The sequence below is a fragment of the Mesoplodon mirus genome (genome assembly GCF_964341445.2).
Source record: "Mesoplodon mirus genome assembly, chromosome: 6".
NCBI lineage: Eukaryota > Metazoa > Chordata > Mammalia > Artiodactyla > Ziphiidae > Mesoplodon > Mesoplodon mirus.
In genome coordinates this window covers 129,971,074-129,993,614 of record NC_138982.1, presented here as the reverse complement: position 1 = coordinate 129,993,614, position 22,541 = coordinate 129,971,074, and positions in this window count along the sequence as shown.

Below are 22,541 nucleotides of genomic sequence, written 5' to 3'. Positions count from 1 at the left end.
TGATAGCATGAGGTAATTTCCAGACATGTAAGCAAGGCCATCCTGGACCAACCAGCCCCCAACCAACCTTCCCCCTGACCACAAATGCATGAGTGATCCCAGTTGACTCACATGAAGCAAAGTTGTAATGCCTCAGCTGAGCCCTACCATAACTGCACACTTATAGAATCATCAACACACACACTTTTTGTTTTACCACTGACTTTAAGAGTACTTTTCTATACACCAAAAGCTAACTGAAATATATTTACAGTACACATTGTTATTAAAGTACATGGTGTCATACTTTTAAAAATTACAAATGTAATATCCTTATGTTTGCAAAGAGAATGTCACACATTTTACTCTTTGAACTGTTAGAAAGATTCAAAATGATAATGTATGGAAAAGTACTTTATAGACCACAAGTGTATTCAACTATTTATCAATCTATTTTTTCAATCATTCTTTTCAATACATGCCTCACATAATTGTTCTAAGCCTATTTATATAATTGTTTGTTGGTGTTACAATGTTCAGTAAGAACACTGGTACCAAGAAAAAGCTCCAGAGCTAGTAATAGACACAGACAATTAATGAGTAAATGAAAATATTGTAGGACAAATTCTCCAATGTAGTACTGTTTCTGCAAGCAAGAGAGGGGTGTAACCCAGTATTATAGGGATAGTAGAAGAATTCTTCAAGGTGGTAATAATAATCAAAAACCTGCAATGCAGGAAGCTTCTTATTCGGGAGGAAAAAGCCATACAGTGGAGGGAGGTGCATTATGCATACACTACAGTAGGACATATCCAATCTATAAGATATTAACTAGCTGGAGTGGTCATAATTGTGTAGGATTCAATGAGGATGTTATTACTATCTATTTCTTCTCCTTCCCAAATCAAGGCCCATGAATTGACAGCTATAAGATGATATAGTTTGAAATAAATTTATTATTGAGAGAAGCTGGATTGGAGATGTGATTTAAGAACCTGAAGAAATATTTAAGCTTCTCACTATATTACACAGAGTCTGCTCCAATCACAGGCAAAACTAAGACAATTATGGGTTTCTGCCACAGGGACAGAGCTCTCCTCACTAAGATTAATGCAAGACAAGAGAAAAAATGCAAATTTGTGCCCCATAGATAGGCTGGTTATGAAAAAAGAGAAGGAAAGGTGTTGGTAGAGGTATGCTCAGTTTCTTCCCCCAGGCTTACCAATTAATTAAGTCATTTCTTTTTCCATGGAGAGAAGTGAATGACAATTATAGAGAAAAGTCAGGAATGTTATTCAAGCTTAAAAGCCTTCCATCTATAAACATGAAGCTCAAGAAATAAAGATACCTTGTTAATAATAAACATATGGATACCCCAATTAAAATTAGGTCAAATAATATTAATTCATAAAATAAAGAAGGAAATGTTAACAATAAAAGTAAAATTTATCTCAACAGAAATGTTCACTTGAAGATAACTACCACAAGTGTAAGTTTCAGTGTATATCTCTACTTGGTACCTTCAAGATCCCATTTCATTGGCTTTGAAGTTAAAGTAGATGTAATCCTCTGTTCAGGCTTAAGTAATTAGCCTACTCCAAAACGTGGATAGCAATCAGTTCTATCCAATCATGAGCACTGAGAAGTAAATCCAAGTGTTACTACCTGGTGGGAGAAAGGATGCTAAGTGGTTCAAAGAATATGTGTCTACTAAATCATTCTTCACAAGAAATCAATTAAAAGAAAGCATATTCAAAATAGAATGGCAAATATATTAAAGATTGGAAAATATAATTATTATTTGTAATAATCTATATCATAAATCAATGGTATTTTATGTTTTGATATTAAAATGCATATATCTAGAATATATTCTTTCAAGAAAACTTAATTTTTTTTACCTTAAATATATTTACATATATATGTATATACTTCTATATAAAGAAATATAATCTCATATATAGTGTTTAAAAACTATTTGGTATTGAAGGTTTAAGAACCTCAGACCTAAGTGCATTTATATCGTTTAAATGTATGTTCTGATTTTTACAATTTACCCATGTTTAGATGTCTATGTGTATGCGTATATAGCATCTAAGCTATATTTTGAAAGTTAGGCTGACGATAAAAGGTAAGTATTGGAGTAGAAAATAATCCTAAAGAATTGACTTCATTGAAAATGTTACTTTCTCAAAGTTTCCATGCTACCTTGCTCTAAAGACATACCATTAAAGATGTGTCACAGATTTAGTTTCACTGATGATTGACTAACAGTTATATACTTAAAAAGGAGAAGCACGTTCACTGAATGCATTCTAACTCCACTTCTACTTTTTACATGAAGTAGGAATGTATAAAACACCTTATAACTAATAGCTATTTGATATAGATGACTCATAACTAACACTGCTAAGTAAAATGCCACTTACAAGTTGAGCAGTGTGAATCAGGAGGTGAAACTTTCATATGTGAAATTTCCTCTATAAATTAAGAATAGTATATTCTTAGGTAGAGAACAGGTCATATTTCCCTAATGAATGTTGTAAACGTTTAATATCAGATAAATGTGTGATTCCTGTCAGAAATCTTTAGTTTCATTTCATTAAAAATATGTGTGTATGGTCTTAAGATGTTTCTGAAAATACATATACATGTACACTAAAGCAGATGTAACTTATCAACTGGATTTTTTTTACCTTCTCAATCGTTTAAGTGCTCCAAACAGTCATTTTGATGAAGTAATTAAAAGTCAATTAAATCTGGAGGAAAAAAGATGTGTAGACTATATAGAAACAGAATTCTACAAGGAAAGACAAATGGTTTATTTAATTGTAGTTAATTAACTCATAGTTGTGTTAGTACATATTCCTTTAAGAAAATATAATTACTCAAAGGAAAAAAGAAAAAAAAATGTTTGTCTTACAAGTAGTGATAGCAATAGAGAAAACCACCATTTTAAGACACCACTTTTAGACACTATGTCAAATTTTTACTACTTATTTACTTCTCAGCTCTATTACACAACTTTCATGTCTTAGGAAACCACTTTGCTTTACATTCCAAGGTGAAAACAGATGTCATAAGATACAGCGTCCCTCCATTTCCATTTCTCCTACTTCTATGGTTACCTCAGTAGCTCCTATACTTAGTAGAACTCTTTCATATGTACACGTGGATCCATTCTCCTTTCTCCTTATGTAATTTTGTTCTTCACCGAACTTATATCATCTTTGAAATTTTAATCTTTTTCTTCCTGATGACTTATTTCAAACACTAAACATGCTCAAAAATCTTCCAACTGAAAAATAAAAGTCTAATAAATAACCTTTTTATTAACCTACCCTCTGTTTCTTATTACAGTCTCTCCTGTCCCCCTTTCTTTTCTTTGTAATCAAATTTCTTGAAGGCGTCCAGAATCAGACAGACTTACCCAGCCAGTATCAGACAGTATTGGCTTAGATTAAAGGTCTCAACTTATAGCAATCACCAGAGTTCATTCAACGGCCTTGAGCAACTATTACCTGTGCTATCTGTGGACAGACTGGCTCTCAAAACAGAAAGAAAATGGCAAAACAGAGTGAAGCTGGCTAATCCTAAACAAAAACTTGTCAAATAATCCCATCGGGGGAAATATAACTGAGGGGTTGTGAAAAGCCAGATGTCTCACTGTTGGAACACCCTTCATGAGGAAGGAATGACCAGGAAGGAGGAAAACACCCCCTCCCACCCAAAAGAGTGTTTAAATTTGTTCTCATAAGACATTGGGCTTCTCTGCTAAAACTATGGTCAATTGAGTTTGTGGCTCTTAAGAAAAGGTTTTATGTCCATGTTGGAATACCCAGCCCCTCCATCTCCACTCCCAACTCCATCTTCAACTTCATCTCCATCCCCTTATTGCCTTCACAAAATACTCTATATTGTTTCATGATCCCAGGCCTTTGAATATTTTATTCTGCTGTTTCAACATCCCTTTCTTCCTTTCTTCACTTAACCACCTTCTATAAGCATACCTCGGAGATACTGTGGGTTTGGTTCTAGGCCACTTCAATAAAGTGAATATTGCAATAAAATGAGTCACACAAATTTTTTGGTTTGCCAATACATATGAAAGTTATGCTCACATGATATTATAGTCTATTAAGTTTGCGATAGCTTTATGTCTAAAAAAAACAATGTACATACCTTAATTAAAAAATACTTTATTACTAAAAAATGGTAGCCTTCATCGTATCCTTTATCAAGTTGTAACTTTTTGTGTATGGAGGATCTTTCCTCCGTGTTGATGGCTGCTGACTGATCAGGGTTGTGTTTACTGAAGGCTGAGGTGTCTGTGGCAGTTTCTTAAAATAAGACAACAATAAAATTTGCCACATTGATTGCCTCTTTATTTCATGAATGATTCATTTGTGACATGCAATGCTGTTTGATAACATTTTACCCACAGTAGAACTTATTTTAAAACTGGAGTCAATCCTCTCAAACTCTGTTGCTGCTTTACCAGCTAAATTTATGCAATGTAATAGGGAAAAACAAATCTGACTCCATATTATATCTATTCCCTTTACTTTAACCTTATTTTAACCTTTGTGCTCTGTTGCCTGTGCTTACTCATGCTGGGTCTGTACCTTTTGTAAAAGAATGTTGCCTATAGCTTGAAATATACAGAAACATCATGACCTGATTGTGACCTAACCTAAACAGAAAGCAACATTTCTCTTGTTGGAGGTTTACAGGAACATGTAACCTGACCATGACCTGAACTATGTGGACAGTGGCAAGAACAGAGAATCTGACACCAAGAAGTTTGCAACAGCTAACCATACTCCTCCCTCACCTTGCCTTTTAAAGGGTTTTGTTGAAAGCCTTCGAGGAGTGAGGAGTTCGGGCTTTTTAAGACATGAGCCACTTGTCTCCTTACATGACTCCATAATAAACTTCTCCAAACTCTGATGTTTCAGTATTGTTTGGCCTCACTGTGTGTCGGGCACATGGACTTACATTCAGTAGCAATATCCATATCTTTTGTTGTCATTTCAACTGTTTCACAGGATCTTCGCCAGGAGTAGTTTCCATCTCAAGAAACCACTTTCTTTGCTCATACATAGAAGCTCCTAATCCCTTAAAGTTTTATCATAAAATTATAGCAATTCAGTCATATCTTCAGGTTTCACTTCTAATTCTAATTATATTCCTATTTTCACCACATCTGGGGTTACTTATTTCACGGAAGTCATAAACTCCACAAACCCATCCATGAGGGTTGTAATCAACTTTTCCCAAACTCCCATTAACTTTGATATTTTGACCTCTTGCCATGAATCAAAAATGTTTTTACTGTTATCTAAAATGGTGAATTCTTTCCAGAAGGTTTTCAAAGTACTTTGCCCAGATCCCGCCCCCCAAAAAAACACTATCTATGGCAGCTTTAGCCTTACAAAATATATTTCTTACATAATAAGACTTGAAAGTCAAAATTATTCCTTGATCAATGAGCTGCAGAATGGATGTTGTGTTAACAAGCATGAAAAGAACACTAATCTCATTGTATATCTCAATTAGATCTCTTGAGTAATGAGGTGCATTGTCAATGAGCAGTAATATTTTGAAAGGAATCTTTTTTCTGAGCAGTAGGTCTCAACAGTGAGCTTAAAATACTTAGTAAACCATGTTGTAAGCAGATGTGCTATCATCCAGGCTTTGTAGTTTCATTTACAGAACACAGACAGAGTAGATTTGGCATAATTCTTAAGGGCTCTAAGATTTGGGGAATGGTAAATGAGCACTGGATTCAACTTACTGTCACCAGCTATATTAGCCCCTAATAAGAGAGCCGTCTTGTCTTTTGAAGCTTTCAACTCAAGCATTTGCTTCTCCTTTCTAGCTATAAAAGTCTTAGATGGTATCTTCTTCCAGTAGAAGCCTGTTTCATTTACATTGACAAGCTGTTGTTTAGTGTAGGCACCTTCATTAATGGTCTTAACTAGATCTTCTGGATAACTTGCTTAGCTTCTACATCAGCCTCTGCTGCTTCACCTTGCACTTTGATTTAATGGAGATGGCTTCTTTTCTTAAACCTCATGAACTAACCTTTATTAAATTCAAGTTTTATTTTGCAGCCTCCTCTCCTCCCTCAGCCTTCATAGAATTGAAGAGAGTTAGCACTTTCTCTGTATTAGGCTTTGGTTTAAGGCAATGTTGTGGCTGGTTTGACCTTCTACCCAGACTACTCAAACTTCCTCCAAATCAGCAGTAATACTGTTTTTCTTTCTTATTATTCATGTGTTCACTGGAATAGCATTTTAATTTCCTTCTAGAAATTTTTTTTTTTTTTTTTTGCATTTACAACTTGACTAACTGTTTGGCACAAGAGGCCTAGCTCTTGTCCTATCTCAGTTTTCAACATGCCTTCCTCACTAAGTTTAATCATTTCTAGCTTTTGATTTAAAGTAAGAGATACCTGACTCTTTCTTTCACTTGAACACTCAGAGGATGTTGTAGAGTTATTAATTGGGTTAATTTCAATATTGTTGTGTCTCAAGGAATAAGGAACCTGAGGAGAGAGGGAGAGGCAGAGAATGACTGGTTGGTTTAGCAGTCAAAACACACACAACATTTGTCCATAAGTTCACCTGTCTCACATGTGTGGGATTCATGGCTTTCCCAAAACAATGACAATAATAACATCAAAGATTATGATCATAGATCATCAAAACAAATATAATAATTTTAAAAACCTGAAATATTGGAAGAATTACCAAAATGTAACTAAGAGATATGAAGTGAGCAAACGTTGTTGGAAAAATAGCATAGATAGACTTGGTAGATGCAGTGTTGGCACAAACTTTCAATTTGTAAAAAAAATGCAATATCTGCGAAGTGCAATAAAGCAAAGCACAGTAAAACAAGAAAACGAAGTATGTCTGTATTTACTTTTTAGTTCCATCTGTGCAGTAAAGTTTTTCTTTTCTTCTCTAACCCAATCCTCCATCAACACATTATACTTATTTTAACTCTCCTGTGTCTCTCCTATGCCATGAGGTGTCTGTAGCAGAGAACTGAGGATTATATTTGTTGACTAGGCGGATTTTATATTCAGTACAATTTAAATGTATACTGTGACTTTCAAAATGTTCAGTGCAATTAGATCCAGGTAAAGGTAATTTCATTAAGATAATTGGTGCTAATGTTTGTTTTTACATTTACCTTTCCATTTATTATAAAATGTTTACATTTTATGTTCACCTATTAGATGTAAGATGAAGTTGTATAAATTTGGCATTGAATTTTAGAGAAAAAATCAAGAACTCTGATTTGAAAGACAGATTTTTAAATGCTAGTTGTTTAATCTTAACTTTCTCTTAAAAGCATGATCAATATATGAATTTTGGCTAAATTCTTATTTAAAGAACATTTATTTATATTCTACATCTAAGTTTTCTTTTATTAAGATGTATTTTTTATATTGATTCTACTCTCTTTTCTTCAAGTTAATGTTATTTTAGTCAAAATCACATTCCTTTTGACAATAAGTAATTTCTCATTGATACTTTCAGTGTGGAAATCATGAGACAAAAAATTTTAAATGCTTAACCTTTCTTAATGATTCAACAGATTATTCATTGGGGAAAAACCACTTTAAAAGACATTCCTGAAGAATTATATCATTTTCGAAGGAAGGATCTATGACCAAAGACATCCCATGATTCTCAAAGGGAGGTGGAAAGAAAATGTGATAGGAGTGGCTTGGAAAGAAATAATTTTCCAAGGAATAAAGAAATAGTCACACTGCTAAAGAATTGTTTTATTGGTTGATGCTCCTGTGTCTATTTATTGTCATTTGTGTGTTTCAGGTGTTAGAATACTATGTATTTCTACTCAATCTTTGGAAAACACACACACACGCACACACACACACATAAACACACTTTTTACTATTTTTTAAATAAACCATACAGAGAAACTAGTTCTTTTTCCATTGTATGTAGCCTAATTGCAGAAGAAACATAATGGGATTCAAAATAATCGCAGTTATATATCCTGTGGTGAGAAAATTTCACCAAAGCGAGGTAAATCTAATTTTGCAAAGGTTAGAATTTGCTATTAAAGCCAGGTAAAAATTATAAAGTCAACATGTTTGATCAGCTGACTCCTTCAAAGTGTGTCAGCATTTCACTTGGTTTGGAATGGGCCTGAAAAGCCATTTTGATTGTGTGGGAATGATTATTTGCAAATAAATTTATTTCTACACATGAATAACAGAACACAAAATTCTGAAAGTTACTCACTTCAAAATACCCCATTATCAAGAAATGGTTCTTAGGCAGTATCAGGTAATGTATAATAATAGTTACAAAGACCGTAAGTAGACTTGTGTTACAAAAAATTAAAGGATTTAGGGAAATTTTTGATTAAAGATCTATTGGTTTTAATCAGCTGCCTATCTCATCTTCTTTATGACTGTGAGATGGAGGGTTAATATCAATTGAAAATTAAACAACCTTGAAGTCATACAATGAAGGTGCCAGATGTTAAAGCATTTTGCTCAAGCTGGAATAGGTAAGTAAAGGCTAAACTTACATATTTTACCAACTAGACAAAAACCACAACAGCTGTGAATGAAACATTATTCACACATTTGAGGTTCTGCCATTCATTCTTTAAGAATGTGGAGTTTTCCACTTGTGTAAGCTTGTTTTGTTTTGTTGGTGTTTTTACCCAGGAGACAATTTGACTCACTGATGAAATATTCTAGCTATACAGAGCCTTCTTCATAGGAGCCTTCTTAGGAAAATTAGTATATCCAAATAAAAGAAACTGATGTCATTCAATGATACCAACAAGTCCGTTGTTAGGTTGAGGATGACTAATTGTATCTACTGTAACATTCCAAGAACTCCAAGAACTTTAGGGGGAATATGAATAATTTTCAATAGCCAGGAAAAGTTAAACTGTATGAGGTGTCATTCTACAGAGTTAATCAGTAATAGAGTGCAAAATTTTCAATTGATACGTATGTTCAATATTTACAGTTTTTCTCACACTGGAGATTGCAGAACTATAGAAAAGAAGATGTTATAAATGTCATAAAGAGAAGAAAACCAATTAAAGAAAAGATTTTAGAGCTAGACCATTGCTTAAAACTTATGGGTTTTAGTATTACCTACTGGTTTCAAACATTAATCACTCTACCTATGATCCTTAAAATGATATAAAATTTGATTTACCAGTTGATCTATTACTAGTAATGCTATCTTTCAATCCTTAAATTATGATAAACCTTTTTAAACTCATCATGTAAGAGAAAAAATTAAAGGTGTTCATTACTCAGTGATGTCAAGTAATCAAAAGGAATCATCAAGAAAAATCTTATGATTCCTCTAGAATCTTAGTATATTTATTTTAACCAATTATTTATCAATACACTGACTTCTAGTAGATTGATAGGAAGGTTATTTAAAGCATTAGTTCCAAGACTGGTACATGAGACCATGGAAGAATATATCACTTCCCCTATGTTACACAATTTTACATATTTAGCATCAATAAATGCTCTACTCTTTGAATGTGTGACCCACAAACCCAGATGGGAAGACTATTAGCCTCTAGTAGGTAGATTAAAGCTGTGGAGTGAGGCAAAGACATGACTTGGCATTAGGCTTCTTGCTGTTTGTTTTCATTCCTTACCTCCTTCCTGCATGTTAGTTCTCTTAGCCAATCAGCATTTTCTGCTGCTTTGGGCTTTCTCATTGTGTTCTGTGTTAGTGTCTTAGACCTGCCATTAAAAAGTATCATAAAATGAGTGGATTAAAAGAACAGAAATGTATTCTCTCACTGTTGTGGAGGGCAGAAGTCTGAAATCAAGGTGTTGGCAGGACCATACCCCTTCCAAAAGCTTTAAGAGAGAATCCTGCCTTGCCTGTTCCAGATTCTGGTGGGTCCTGACATTCCTTGGTTGTGGTAGCATAACTTTAATCTCTGTCTCCAACTTCTTGCAGTCTCCATCCTAAATCCCTGTGTTTCTGTGTCCTCTCCTCGTCTTATAAAGTCACCAGTCTTTGGATTTAGGGCTCATGCTAAGCACAGAGTGATTTCATCACAAGATCCTTAACTAATTACATTTGAAAGTATGTTTTTTCCCAATAAGATCACATGAGATTCTGATGAACTTGAATTTTGGGGGAACACTATTCAATTCTTCAACATGTTATTAACTGTTTTCTTCTCAGTTACTTATAATTAATTCAGCAGAATTCTCAGGATCTTTTGTGTAGCTCCAAGTCTTTGTGGAAAATCAACAATCCACTTTTGGCAAAAGACGGTACAGAGGTACCATTTTCATTTCTCAGGAGAAATAAAATAAACACTTTTATTTATGCCACCCACACCACTGTTGGGATATTAAGCTGTGCCTGTAGCTGGTATTTGGATTTCACATCCTGAGAATTCTTATTGCATGATGGAATGTGCCAGTTGTCAGGCCTGCAGAATTGTAGCTCCTAGTGCAGCAGCTGCATCTTGATGTGTTCACCCAACTGGACGAAGGGCTCAGGAGCAGAAATTCTTAGCTGCTTCCAAGATAGACTAAAGGAAGGAATCAACATTGTTGGACACAAACATCTGCTCCTGCTGAAAGCAGTGAAATGAGTGTGTGACTTGGCAGGGCATTTGTGTTTGTGCAATGGTAGAAGGGTGATGACTTAAAGCACCCCTAGAAAATAGAGGCAGAAACAGTTTATGTGGTAACACTGTGGGCAGGGGTGCAATTCTAGGTTACAAAGGTTTGAGGGAAAAAAAATCACATTCAAGGTGGCATGTTACTAAGCTGGCCGCAAGAAACGCAGATGTTTGCTGAGTGTTGCTCAGTCAGTGGAAAGGCAAATTGAAATATTTTCCCCAAGATGACTCTTTGAGGATGAGGGAGGATGTGAGTAAATGTGAAGAAATTATATGTTGGCTCCTCCATTTCTCCTGACTCTCAGTGACCATATTTTATCCCAATAGTCTGAAACCCCAACACTGCTGCACTGTGTTACCTAGTTCCCCTGAGAGTAAATGGGGAGGCCAGAGTCTCCCTGAGTTCCGGAAGCTTTGCACTGGGCACTGGAGTTCCTACATCTTCCACCACAGTGGGTAAAAATGATACAGTGCTCTGTCTAACCCATGCCATAGAGGGGCTGAGATAGCCAGTGGTGTTATGAGATGAAACATGGACACTGATGAGACTCTACATTGAACAAGTAGAAGAGGCCTGAGCAGAACAGGCAGGATTGAGCAAATACCTTAGAAAGTGCCACCACCCAAGGATAATAAATAAGGGGCAACTTCTAGTCAACTGCTCAATCCTTATAGAAAACAGTAGGGCTTGCCATATGCAAGATAACTCTCCAGATTCATGCTCTATGAACCAGAATTGGTCCAGCAGGTCTAGTTACCAACTCAGCCCAAGTCATTACTTTGAATGAAATTTTACACAGTTTACTAGATCTTATTACTGGAGTACCTTTAACAAGAAACTTCTTCCTTAGAACCCAGCAAAGGCCCTTCTAATCAGATAGTGCATGGCTTAGTCAATTTGGGCTGCTATAAGAAATTAATGTACCATGGGTGGCTTAAATAATAAATATTTATTTTTCATAATTCTGGCAGCAGGATGTCTGAGATCAGGGTGCCAGCATGCTTGGGTTTTTGGTAATGACCTTCCTCCCAGTTCACAGATAGCTAGCCTCTCACTGTATCTTCACATGGCAGGGAGATAGAGAGAGAGAGAGAGACAGTGAGAAAGTGATATAAAGAGAGAGAGCTCTCTTGTCTCTACTTATAAGATCACTAATTCCATCATAAAGCCTCCACCCTCATGACCTTATTACCTCTTAAAGGCTCCATCTTCATATACCATTACACTTGAGGATTAGGGGTTCAACATGTAAATCTGGGGAGGACTCAAACATTCAGTTCATAGTAGTAGTCTCTAGCATCCATGCCCATGTTTCCTTTGGTCATCAGTGTCTCCTGGAACTGCTACCTCTATAATACACAGACTTCATCTCCACCTATTATTTTTTCCATTGTCCTTAACCTTTTCTCCTTCTGATTCACAGCTGTGGTGTACACAACCATCATAGATTGGAAGAGAATAGGATCCATGATGACTAAATACAACATAGTATCCTGTAGTGGATCTTAAAACAGAAAAAAAGAAAGACATTAATGAAACAAACAAACAAAAACGTGGTGAAATCCAAATAAAGACTGTAGTTTAATTAATAGTGTTGTACCAATGTTTATTTCTTAGTTTTGATTAATGTAAGATGTCAACATAAGGGAAGTAGGTGAAGAATAAATAGAAACTCTCTGCTCTATGAAACTCTCCTGTAAATCTAGTTATTTAAAAATTAAAAAAAAACAAAGCTAAACAAAACAAAAAACACTTTATTAGTTTATTATGGCTGTTGTAACAAATGGCCACATGCTTAGTGGCTTAAAATAACAGAATCATTTTTTCTCACAGTTTTGGAGGCCATAAGTCTGAAACAAAGTGTTGTACAAACTGTATTTCCTTTGTATGTTCTAGGGGAAACTCTGTTCTTTGTCTCTTCCAGCTTCTGGTTGTTTCTTGACTTGTGACCACATCAGTCCAATCTCTGTGTCTGTCCTCCAACTGCCTTCTCATCTTCTACTTGTGTGTCTCCCCTGTGTGTCCCCTACAAGGATACTTGTCATTGGATTTTTAGATTTTGGAGCCACCCATATAATTCAAGAAGATATCCTCATTTTAAGTTCCTTTACTTAATTACATATGCAAATACAATTTCTCCAAATAAGGTAACATTCATGGATCCTGGGAGGCCACCATTCAAATCAGTACAACTCTCTACCCCATTGTGGCTGGAGTTAAATAAATTAATGGTAGAGTCATCTTTTAAAAAATGTTGTTCTCTGATGAGAATTATTGGTCCAAGGTTAAGCATATGAGTCAATAAGAATCCTTTTCTTGGCTTCCCATGCTACCTGCTCAGTGGAGAAAGTTTATGGAGAAAAGAATCAAGCTGACAGCCAGTGAGAGGTAGAAATGAGAGATGGAGAGAGACAGAGATCTGATGATGTTTAAGTATTTGGTTGCTGGTATCCCTAAGTTTAGCTTCCATCTGTCTTCCTCATCAGTTTGTTATGTGAGATTTGAGCCAATAGGTAACTCATAATTTTTAGTGGGTCTTGGGCATTTCCACTATGAGTCCTGATTGATGAATATATATTTTGAAGGACAGTGTCAAAGCAGATGATATATTTCTCAGTTAAAAAGTTGCCTCAGGGGCTTCCCTGGTCCCACATGTCATGGAGCGGCTGGGCCCATGAGCCATGGCCACTGAGCCTGCGTGTCCGGAGCCTATGCTCCACAACGGGAGAGACCACAACAGTGAGAGGCCCGCGTACAGCAAAAAAAAAAAAAAAAAAAAAAAAGAAAAGAAAAAAAAAGCTGCCTCAAATTGGAAGTACAACTGGAAAATACACCTGGTAGATATGTCCATGCCCTGTGCCATATTTATTCTAGGAGCTAAAGGTCCTTGGAATATACATGAAAAAATATTTCATGATGAGAGTGTATTTGATGTTCAACTTCCCTTGATACTTTTCTAAAGATTTAAAAGAAATTACTAGATTTTCCAGGTTTATCACAGCTTCTATGAATAATAATAAGATGCTTCTACCTGATTCCATCAACTTGAGTATCTGTACCAACTGAGACAACTAAAACTTGTGCTTCAAAATCTTATGGTAATATCTTAGATTGAGTCTTCCCTGGCCAGTCCCTGTACATTCAAATAAAGGCTTATTTTCAGGACAGACTCTAGGAAATCTCCTGGACTCTGAGCACTGAGCTCTTGGAATGCTTTGTTTGATAAAGATGTTTTTGCATGCCTAAGGTCTTGTACCATGCTCTACCTGTTTGAGTAGACAGTTTATGAGGTCAGTGTGATTTACGGTGAATACCTGTTTTTTTTCTCTGAGTTGTGAAGCTTGATATGAGAACTTTAGGTCTACATGATTGAACCCCAATAAAAACCCTGGACAGCAAAATTTAGGTTAGCTTCCCTGATTGCCAAAACTCCATGCATGTTGTCAAGCACCATTGTTGTGGAAATAAAGTATGTCTTCTGTGATTCCACAAAGAGGCATCACATGAAATCTTGCACCTGATTTCTCCTTGACTTCACCCTTTGACTTTTCCCTTTGCTGGTTTTACTTTGTATCTTTTTATTATAATAAACCATAAACATTAGTATAACAATTTCTGAGTCCTCTGAGTCCTTCTAATGAATCATCAAGTCTGGATGTGGCCTTTGGAATCCCAAACACAAAACCCAAACTGGGGAAACTAGTCTTTTACATAGAATTAGACAAGATTAAATTCTAATGGTGGCATTGAATTTGCAATGATCCTTTCATTTTTCAGCCACCAGTTATAAGAAATCTTCATAGCATTTTGGTCAAGGTTGAAGTACCTGAATGAAATTCTAATGTACTTGCTAAATTTTGATCTTTATGCACCCAAATGGTGGGCCTTCTTACATTGCTTTCAGCAACATCTCCTTTAAGGATATACTTTTGAAGGATGAGATACAGATTCCACAGTTGTAACCTGTCCAACAGATCATGCATAGAATGAAAAACTTTCTGCCTGGCATAGCAAGGATTCTGAACACCCATAAACTCTCAAATGTTCCCAGAAGTTACCAATTACATTACTTATATCACATGACCCTTCTCCCACATGTCACACACATACAATTTTTCTAATTTCCTTTCTTCCTTCTTCTTGCTATCATCTCTGCCAAGAAATAAGTTCAGAAGCAGGTAGAGATTTGAGTAAAACTAAAGTCTTGAGAATAATTTTCTCTAGAATTCAAAGTACCATTATCCTCCTCTCCAAATTCTGGTTCACTTTAACATTGCACTATCAAAATAAATAAACAAACCTTTAGTGAGTCCTTCAGCTTTACTGAAATCCAATCTTGGATAAGGGGAAGAAGCACCATTTGTGATTGAAATCAAGAATCACTGCTGCTTCTCATATTTAGAAACATCTACTTGAGAGGTTCTGTGGCAGTCTAACCTCTGCAATCAGATTTTTGGACAACTAGAAAGTCTAACCTGCATGGAGTTATCACTTTTGTTCCTTCTTTAAAACATAGGTTCCTTTTTGACACCACACTGAGTAGCAGAAGATATCAAAGAGATCTTGTCGGGTCTCATCGTCAACTGCAGTTATGGAGCCAAAGTTGGATTAACTCAATTGAACTAGCATGAGGACGAAGTCACTTGTTATCCACCAGAGTATTTCCTCAAGATTAAGAGCTATACATGGGTGCTCCCAAGCGTGCCAAGTACAACAGAATTAGGTCTTATTCATCCAGAATGAATAGTTATGCACTGTGGTTAGACAATTTCAACTTCAAGTTTTGATTCCTGAATATAGGAGATGCATTACCCTCTTTGTTTCTCAAATATTAGGCATATTCTTAAGTTCCTTTGCTTACTTGTAATTACTAATATGAACAATATATGGGATGCTTCAAGTCAAGAAATAATTTTTTAACATTTGGACTTAGTGAAAAGTCCTTATGGATATAATTTTTGGTCAAAATCTGGATTAGGAGTAAGCAACATATTTAGGTAAAAGTCAATTATATGAGAAAGTCAAATAATTAAACTGATGAAAATATGTCTCAAGAATGTAAAACTAAGACAGGAATAGATTTACTAAAACAAGCTTCACAGTCTTGCATATGTGCAGGTGCTTATTTCCATCCATATTACCTGTAAGAGGCACAGTAACTCTGGTTATATTAAAAATTGAAGATTCTTTTCTCTAGTTTGACAATCATGGCTGTAGTGACTGCTTCTCCCAAACAGATTTTCCTATAGTTTTTAGTTCCTGCTCTTTCAGACCTTTTGCGGACTGTATTCTTTTCCCCAGCCACTGGACCTTTGAGAGGCCCATTCCCTTTGGGGTTTAGGTCTTGCCTATGTGCAGTTGTGGAAGGTTGAAGCACACTTGTCAACTTTACTTTCAAGATTTTCTATATGCATCCATCTGTGTTCTGCCCCCATCCTGTTCTGGATATCTAACTTCTAGACATTTACCCAACTCTTCCCAGTCATTCCCTTCCCAACTGAGAGAGAATTCCAGAACCTTCTCTTTCCAACTAGTGCTCTCTCTGCTCTTAGTGAAAATCTCTTCTCATTGACCAGACAAGCTAGAAAGAATCTGACATATAGTTTAATTTACATTGATATGTACTTATAAATATTTATTATACTTATATTTATTTTGTTTAAACCAAAGTTTTAATATATGTGTACTGCTTAATTTATGTAAATGTATCCATCTAGAGATATTTATATATTAATAGAGTAAATTGCCTTTACTTACATTGATGTTCCTCAAAGTAGTCTGTACATCATGGCTACCTGGGGAATTTTTTTTAAACTATCAATGCCTAGATCTCACCCTTAGAAATTCTGATATAATTGGTGTAGGGTGTGGCCTGGACATGTGCCTTGTATAAAAATTATCTTAGTGAGTCTAATGTGTAGTTAGCATTGAGAACACACAACTGCCCTAAAGAAATATGTCTCTCTAAATGGATTTTCTAAGCACCAGCCTAGGCACCTATCCTTTCATTTAAAGAACCTCTGTGGCTTTTCAAAATAATTTACAAAGTTGCCTCTTCTAGCAACACAGAAGATGAGCTGTACTGGGACTCTCCGATTGATCTCCTTCTGTTTCTTTTTTCTACTTTGAGATCGATGCCAAACGAATCACTGCTGTAACCAAAACTGCTACATTTAGCTTTTCTGCAATCCCATCACTATATGAAACAGATTTAAATAAAACTTCCAAGAAAGTATAGACAAACTTCTCAGATCAAGAATCTCTGCCTCTGTCATGTCTTACTTCTTGTCTCCAAGACTCAAATTTGGCTGATAACAGAGAAGGAACAAGAAAATTTTATCCTGTAACAGGATGCCTGCATGAGTTTCCTTCTAATATTTCAGATAATCAAGTTTACCTACATAGGAAAAAACAAACAAACAAAAATTCTTCAAAGAACTTAACTTATTCATTAGTTTAACAAATATTTATTAAGCAACTATTATGAACCAACTATATTTGGTGCTGGAAAGAGTGGCAGCAATAAGGACACAGCCCCTGATCTCAGGGAGCTTACAGCCCAGTGGTGGAGGGTGGCCATCTGGATGGGAGGAGGTTAACATTCAACAAATAGGTAAGTATTTCAAAGTAAGTGTGATAAGTATTAGGAGAAACATAGGAAGTTGTTAGAGGGAGGTGAGGTGATCAGGAAAATACTTATTTGAGGAAATGACATTTAAATTGAGAACCTATGGGTGAGTATGGGGCAGAGGGCAGTATGGTGGGGAGGGGAGAATCACAGAAAAAATAGAAGATGTTTGGATTTGAAGGTGGGAACGAGCTTGGTGATCAAAGGTAATATATGGTAAAAAAAAAATATCTAAAAGCAATGTGATTGTAACAAAGTAAACACAGAGAGGGCTGGTGAAAGATGTGGCTGGAGAACCAAGCCAAGGCTGGAACACACAGAGCCTTAGAGGGCTCATTAAAAGTTATGCATCTTAGTCTAAGAGTAATTAGAATTAACTACAGTTTTTATATAAAAGATGACACACTTAAATGAAAATAAAAGATTTTTAAAGGTCATTTATTTATTCCTTCCTTCCTTCATTCATTCATATTTTACTCAAATATCACTTTCTCAAAGAGGATTGTGCTGGTTCCTCTATGTAATACAACAACCTGTTTCTACCCTTACTCTAACCCTCCCAAATGCCCTAACTCCACTGCATTTTTTTCGGCCTCACACCAATCAAATGATTTACTTATTCTGTTTTCTGTCTGTTGCCACTCCTAGTCACTAATGCAGGCGCTGATACAAGTATCAGAGAGATTTACTGGTGTTTGCAGCTGTGTTACAAGCAGCTTCTTAGGGGCACCTTGTCCATTGGAGAAAATGTGCTTGATAATTATTTACCCAAGACATGAATTTCCCTCTTGGCTAAATCACGTATTAAACTTTTAACCTTTCTCACAAATTCACACTAGACAGTTTAAACTTAATTGAGTAGTACATAAAATAAGCTGTTTTTTTTCCCCCTTTAGATTTTTTCCAGTGAAAAATCTTGGCATTTGTAGCTTTGTAACAGACATGGCTACATTCTCAGGAGAGAGGTCATGGACCAAATATTCTCATTCAAGAAGATATTTTCTTTAGATCAGACTCAAGAGGTACAATATTGGCAAGTCAGCATGTGTGATATTCTTCTGGGCCTGTTCTCACATATATCCATTTCTGTTCACAGTCCACAGCATGAACTTCACATTTATAGGAGGTATTTTTTTAAGTTCACATAGTGACCCCTCAGATATGTACTTGAGCTCAATCTGCCTATAGATTCTGTAGCAGAAACACGAATATTTTTTAACTCCTGAGATATCAGAACTGTCATTGCCCAGAAAATGGCAGGCTTGCATTTCTAAAAGGACACTGACCTTTTCTTCAAAGGGTTAGAAATGTTGACCAGTAGAGGGCAGCTGCAACTCTTCAAAACTGGCTCTATGTTCTGACCATCAGGAGACACATGCTTCACTCATTTACAAAGAAGTTATTATTGCTTTTAGCTTATGTTTATTCCTTTTCTAATTATACAAGATTATTGATTTTTATACATGAATAATACATAATAAAAATAATCAGGTATGCAGAAAGAGAAAAAGAAAATCACTGATATCACCATTATCCTGAGACAGCAGAACAACTATTAATAGTGATGTATTCCAATTATACATGCATATAACTTTCATTAATTTTCCAAAAATGAGATCATAGAGTGAACACTAACAATATCTTTTAAAAATAGAATAAATATACACACTGATAGGACGATGTCAAAGGGACAGAGGAACCAACTGAAAAAGCTCTCAGTGTCCAAAGCTGAAACATCTTAGGAAATAAAACAAAGCAGTATTGGACCACAATACAAGGTATAAAATAAACATCTGAGTCCACATGGATAGCAACAATGATTGAATAAATTAATAAATATAGAGAAAAGACAAATTTCCTTTGCAGAAAAATCCCAAATATTTGGAATATTTTCTCACTTCTTAAGTGTGAGCTGTGCACAATGACTTTCTTCTAAAGAGTACAGTTTAAGAAGAAAGGAAAAAGAGTACCTTTACAGTGGAGAAACCTGACATATACTACCTTAGCTAGGTTATCAAGGTCGAAATAAAAAAAAAATCATGTTGATAGTATGTACCCTAGATATGTCTGATGCCCTTTACATTTGTGATTGTCCTCCTAGAGCTTAATAACCTAGAGGAAATGAAGACCTGAAAAGACCAAAGGAAAATTTCAAATTGGCTGTGTTTATTGAGTAATTAAGTATTGGAGAGAGGGCTAAGGCAGTTGAAGTCTCTCAGAAGAAAGTTGACAATGGACATCTGGATGCAAGCAGATTGACTCTATCGACTTGTGAATGGAATGCACAATCACATGCACATAAATGTTGGCTGTGATATATACAAACACCAGATTCCCTGGGAGACAATGCTAAACCCATTTGATGGATAGAGTATTGTAATGTTCTAAGATATCACCCGAGTCATGGAATATCAATAATCTTGTTGTAAAAGATATACAGTAAAAAGTAGATATAAGTGAAAAAAGTCATGGATTTTCAAATTAGAAAAACTTGGAGTCAAAATCCAACTCTGCTGTTGTAACTTTGGGCAAGAAAGTGAATATACAAAGTGGAATAACACAAATTTCAGAGTTGTTATGAGAACTGATGATATTATGCAGAGAATTATAAGAAATCAGATTTCCCTCCCAAAATTAGAACCAGAGAATAAATCACTATAATTATTATTATCTGTCAGGAATGACAAAAGGAATCTGTTTCTGGTTTCTATTACTATGGGATGATGAAAGATAATCTGTATCTCCAAGCCACCCTTCTACTATGGGTGATATTTGTATGTTGGTCCCAAATTTAATAATCTTACTTTAAATTCTCTGGTTACTGAAATATCTCTTCTATCATAAAAAAATTATTAAGGCTTCAGAGGGTACCAACAGTAGTCTTCTGGGCCTTATGGCAAAGAACAGAAAAAAATATCCTTCTAAGCTTTTGAAGGATTTTTTTTAATGACTATCTTTTATCTAGCCAATATCTGAAACCCTAGTCAAGTAAGCAAACATTTTCTATAGCTAAACCAGATTATTTAAAATAACATGGACTTCTTGGTCACTATGCCAAAATATCCATTCACAAGTGGCAGATATTCTACAACCTGGCCACAACTGACCTGGCAGCAGAAGCATGATTGAGTGTGGTAGGTTCACATGTACAACCAAAGGTGATGAGAAAAAGAAACCCTGAGAAAAGTGTGATGGGAAATATCCAATCAGGTTACTTCTCAAGTAGGGTGATACCCTTAGGCTGATGCAAACTTTCTAGCTGCTATAGTAGAATTCATTGTGTGCAGCCTATACCCTAGAGTCATTCTATTATATTTCTATAAGTATATGCAGAGTTGATGTGATACTATTCATCATGGGAAATGGGTAACTATTTCCAAAATTAATCTGGGAATTTGTTGTAGCCAGTAATGATTTCCAAATCATATTGGAAGAAATATGTCCTTAGGAGATGATAGAAGACTCTGGAGAAAATAAAATATAGGGACTAAAAACAGATCAGTGGTGGCAGAGTTTGGAAAAATGTGGAGGGGCTTAATTATAAAAGCTATTGCAAGAAGATTTTGAGGGTGATGGAACTCCTCTGTGTGGATTTTTGGTGGCAGATATATTGCTGTATGTATTTGTTGAAACAAACAAGAATGTACACCACAAAGGGTAATTATTACTGTATGTAAATATTGAAAATATATCAGTCAGCCTATGGAGGAAAGATGGCATGCAGATTGTGACAAATGAACCAAACTGTATTACAAGTGAATCACATAACTACACAAACGTGGATGGGGAAGAAAGAAGCTCTTCATGGCAACTTTGGAAAATAGTATTTTGATTGAATATCATGTGGGTAAAGGTAAAATAAGCTACACAACATTATATTCTAGTTGGTAATGTATTAGCAATTTTTAAGCTACTTTATTTGTATACAATGGTTGAAAAAATAAGTAAATATGCTGTTAATAATGACAACCAGGTTTCTCAAGAAGTTATAAATAAAATAGATGAAAGTTTAGAATGAACCCTGTGGTGTGAGAATGAATTATGTATGTGCATGTGTGTGTGTGAATGTATGTATTTAATATACATGCATATATTTCCTGTCACTGTTCACTAAGGGCTATTAAAAACAGTGACACCCCACTAGCAACAAGTACACTTACCACCCAGTTCTTGGTTTCTAATAGCATTTTTAACAAAAGGAATCAGAACTTCATGGAGACATGGATGATTTTATGGCTTTGGTAGGGAAATTATACAATGATCCTGGAGTATCTTGTGGTGCTAGAAGTTGAGGAAGTGCTCAAAGCAAACAAACAAGGAAACAAAAAAAGGGTAGCATCATGCCAAAAGGGCACATGAGCCAAACTGAAAGACCAAGCTGATAGAAGTTTTGTTGCTCAAGCTGAACAACATTAATGACAAAAACAAAATGAAAAATAGTTCAAAGAATATAGCAATCATACATGATTCCATGCTGATATAAAGAAAACTGAATAAAGAAATAATAAGGGAAAAGGAACACCTCTTTTTTACAAAATAATTCTAACTAATAATTGTAGAAGAAGTGGATAAAATAGAAAACCACTATTAAAACTCTACCATTGCAGACAACATCTACCCATGGATAATGAAATTGGTGGGCAAAAGTGTAAGGGAGAACAAAATACCTACATAGACTCAAAGAATTTTTTCCAAATATTTAGTAAGTACAACGGGAAACATAATGATTTTAATTGTAGAACCTTAGCAAATATCATTTTAACCAAGTAATTGAAATTAACATCCCTGTACTGTAATACATATTAACATTATGTATCCACTGATGTGATGCAGAAGGAAAGGCGTATTACCTCCATAGTATCTTTCTCAATAATGCATGATGTCAGCATAATAATGAGAAAATATAAGGGAGGTGCAAATTGATAGACATTTTATAAAATAACTGACCAATACTAATTAAAAGTTTCAAGGTCATGAAAGACAAGAAAACACTAAGGGACTGTCATAGATTGAAAGCACATAGGAGAAATAAATAAATACAAGTCTAGATTGGAGCCAAGAACAAAAAAGGGCTATTAGTGGGAAAACTGGTGAAATCCAAATAAATCTGTAGTTTAGTTAATATAAATGCACCAAAGTTATGTTCCTTGTTTTAACAATTGGATGATCATGTAACATATTAACGTAAGGGGAAGCCCGGTAATGTATATACCAGACTTCTTTGTACTGGTTTTATAAATCTTTTGCAAATCTAAAATT